Raw genomic sequence first — 4,071 nt, forward strand, 5'->3', positions numbered from 1 at the left:
CCTCAACGCCCTTATCACACCTTATAACCATCCACCCGAACTCTGTTTGAATATAAATGTTTTATGATCTGACAATGCTATGGTTTAAGGTTTAGTTTTAACACATACACAACCTGGTTAGGTTTAGGGAGATATCATAGTGTTGGTTAAATCTCAAACCAGTCGCATGGCAGTTTGTGAAATATTCATGAAATGTCATCTACAGATTTGTGTACATAGACACGAATTTGCCATTTTTTTCGTGACACTCAGAACAACTTTGAAACTAATGTATTTTAATTGGAAGTATACATACGTTAGGTTAAGCTGAGTGAAAAAAGGTTAACTTGTGTACATGTGTCTGTGGATTCAATTTTGTGACTATTTCACAAACTGCCTTGAGACTGGGATGTAAATGTTCTGCTTTGTTAAGGTTGGGAGACCTTACAGTACTTATTTAACCCTCCTGTTGTCCTCGAGTCAAGGAAAGAAGGATGGAAGGAAGGAAGGAAGGAAGGATGGAAGGAAGGAAGGAAGGATGTAAGGAAGGAAGGAAAGATGGAAGGAAGGAAAGAAGGAATGATGGAATTGTAACGACCTCAGACAGGAAGGAGGACTCAAACGCTTAACTCGAAGGGAATTTATTAAACAAAAAAACGCTCTCAAGGAGGATGATAAAGGGGAACCAAAAACGCTCACTTGGAGGACAGAATGAAACAAGGCTTCTCGGGCTGCATGACGGTGACGCTGACAAGACAAAACGAACTGACACAAGACAAGGGAGACAAGGACTATTTGAACATGAGGTAAGGGGACACAAGTGGAACCAATCAGGGGCGGGGTTGACAATCACAGCGGAAGGCACACAAAGGGAGGAAGTCTGGAGGATCTGAAACAAGAGGGAAAAGGTGAGTACAAAATAAAACAGGAAGTGCATGACAGGACGGGACATGGGTGACTTGACTAAATTAAAACATAAAGGACCAACACATGACACAAGACAAGACATTAACAAATTTGACGAGACATAACAGGAATGGAGGAAGAAATAAGGAAAGGAGGGAGGAAGAAGGAAGGAGGGAAAGATGGAAGGAAGGAAGGAAGGAAGGAAGGAAGGAAGGAAGGAAGGAAGGAAGGAAGGAAGGAAGGAAGGAAGGAAGGAAGGAAGGAAGGAAGGAAAGAAGGAAAGAAAGATGGAAGGAAGGATGGAAAGATGGAAGGAAGGAAGGGAGGAAGGAAAGATGGAAGGGAGGCAGAAGGAAGGAAGGAAGGAGGGAGGAAGGAAGGAAGGGATGGAAGGAAGGAGGGAGGAAGGAAAGAAAGTGAGAAGGAGGGAGGAAGGAAGGGAGGAAAGAAGGAACAGTCAAAACAGACGGGGTCAATTTGACCCGGGAGGACGACACAAGGGTTAAGGTTGGGAATCAAAGTGGACATGGACAAGAAACACGTCAAGTAGAAATTGCTACAAAACTAAGGCTACATCCGAAATTCTACAGGTGAGATTTTTCAGTACATCCAAAACTTTAGTATGAAACCAGTAGTATGTGTATTGCATACTCTATTTATGGGGAAGTATTACAGTATGCAAGCAGTGGACACTGCCCTGGCATAAATATCCAAAAATGCAGTTCAGTAGTGACAACAATTACGGCGGACAGAAACAAAGGCACCAGTAACGCTTTAATTTAGGTAAGGTTTCACTTTGCTAGGTGTAATATTGTTTTTGATTTAGTTCAGGCCTCTATGGTTGGCACGGGCTACTATGGCTATGCATCTCCAACCAGCAAGGAGGCTCTCAGGAAGTGATGTGATAGTTACAGCTTGGTGCATCCGAAAAGATACATGCTACTGTTTATTCACACAAATGTTGAACAACAGTACATATTGGGTATTTAGTGTACAGTATGCGATCTCGGACACAGTTTAAGTCTTTATTCAACTCTGCCACCCACACTTTCCAGACAGTGGAGGACTCTCTCACCTTTACACCTCTACACCTCACCTTGTATTGACCTTTTTCTACAGTGCCAGAAACCATCACCTGAATATAACTAAGTTGTGTATTATCCAACAGGGACACATTGGAACATTTCTCTTCTAAAAGAAGTAGAAATATTTTCTATCATTAATTGACTTCCTCTTTTACTGCTGCCCCATTTCCTGTCCTTGTGCTGCCTTTCCTTTCCCGTGATGTCTGATCTGCATGAGGGGAGAAAAGTAAGCACATTAATCACCACTGGTACTACTCACAACTCCCTTTACAGTCTTTGAAAAAACGCACACGCACACACAAACATTAAAGATACCAAACCTCACATGGCCCAATGCTCTCTGAACCTTCAGAAAAGCAGTACAGTTCCTTGCTGTTTAAGCTCTCCGGGCATCTCACAGGGCTTAGAGAAGGAAAGCTTAGAGCCAGGTTGGTTGGAATAGGTCAGAGAGAGGGGCACAGAGGGAAATGAGCACAGAAAGAGGAAAATATCCTGGAATGGAGGGAAGTGAAAGGTGGGGATTGGAGCAGCAAAGGGAGAGATTAACCGGTCTGAAAGAGGGAGATCTAAATGAGAATATATAAAGCATGAAGTTGAGGAGGATTGACAAGTGAGTGGGTGAAAGTGAAGGGAAAATAGAGGCTTTGGAAGAAATACAGTATACAATTGGTTGCATTTGGAGACACGATGGCAGGGAGACCAGAAAATGAAAGGACTGTGCAAAGAGGATAAGGGAGAGGGAAGGTGGGAGACTGCTGAGGCTTTTGATGGTTACCTCCGTTCACCTCAGTCGGAAAAACATATCTTCTGCTGACGGCAAAACAACACACCCACGTGCATGCGCTCGCTCTGTCTCTGTCTTACACACATACTTTAACACAAACTCGAGTTAGGATGTCGATCCCTAGACCCCTTGACTCAGACATAGAGCCCATGCCACCACACTCTCTCTGTCTGTCTTTGTCTCTCTCTGTCCTCGCACTATAGCTGAAGTGAAATCAGGCCTGAAACACAGAGATTATTCCAGCACACTGCAGTTTATTACACCAGAGCCACGCTCCGCTGCAGATGTATTCAGTGAAATGCACAGCCAACACACCGCACAGAGCCTCGTCACTTGTATCATCGTTGTTTATCCTTTGGTAATGATTTTATATAAAGATTTTGGAGTAGAAGGCTAATCCTAGGTAGCTGGGGCCCTTGGCCAAGTTAAGAGTCAGTAATCCTACAGCCAGCATACTTTTCCATAAACAGAGACAGGTCGTAACAGCTGGCACAATGTGCATCTCACTGCACTATGAACTCATTGATGTGATGTGATGCGGCATTATAGCCTCTGTGCACTTTAAATAGCCTGCTGCACCCATGCAGTGAGCAACTATGGCATGCATGGCCAAGGAAGACACCAAAGAACATGTATGAGGAAATGTGGAGATTATTAATAGTACTATAACCATAAAAGAGCTCCAGCTTTTAAAGGGGACATATCATGCACATTTCCTGATCTATATTTTTATACTGTAATATCTTTGCATGATTTACAGTTCAACAAACTCCTTTTTCATCTTATACTGACCTTCTATGTAGACCCTCAGTTCAGCTTCAGCCTAAAACAGACTGTTTTAGCTCCTGTCTCTTTAAAGCCCCCTCCTACGAGCCCATTCTGTTCTGATTGGCCAGCTTCCGAAAGCTGCCCTGCGGCAGACTTCTAGCGGGAGGCTAAGTAAACAAACAGCAGAGGAGGTGGGTAACTCAAGAGATAATCACTGTGACATCCGGGTTATTCTGACAAAATTGACAAAGCTCCTCCAGAGAGACAGAAGGCTTACGTTGCGAGGCAGCTGAACTCGTGAGATTTCAAGATCAAGCAAGAATCCATCTTGTCAGAATAAAAGTTATGTGCTTGTGTTGAAACCAGTGGTAGTTCGGACCACTAAGCATCCAGTAAAAATTCTCACGTGATCTCGGAAATCCAGCTGCCTCACAAGGTAAGAAAGTGATAAACTGATGGTTCATCCAATCACCTGTGAAGTATCTTTTGAAAATATCTGCCCTTTTCCAAACAGTTTCCAAGGACAACTTCTCAGATAGCTCTGTGTAA

General features: G+C 43.4%; 1 long non-coding RNA gene across 1 annotated transcript; it reads right to left on the reverse strand.

Moving 5' to 3' along the window:
- Nucleotides 1-2,112: 2,112 nt before the first annotated feature.
- On the reverse strand, nt 2,113-3,863 carry LOC133990527 (uncharacterized). Its single transcript, XR_009926965.1, has 3 exons — nt 3,800-3,863; nt 3,547-3,689; nt 2,113-2,178 (listed from the first exon to the last, which is right to left on the reverse strand). It is a non-coding gene; the product is annotated as an uncharacterized LOC133990527 (long non-coding RNA).
- Nucleotides 3,864-4,071: the final 208 nt, after the last annotated feature.

The sequence above is a fragment of the Scomber scombrus genome, chromosome 11, assembly GCF_963691925.1.
Source record: "Scomber scombrus chromosome 11, fScoSco1.1, whole genome shotgun sequence".
Lineage (NCBI taxonomy): Eukaryota > Metazoa > Chordata > Actinopteri > Scombriformes > Scombridae > Scomber > Scomber scombrus.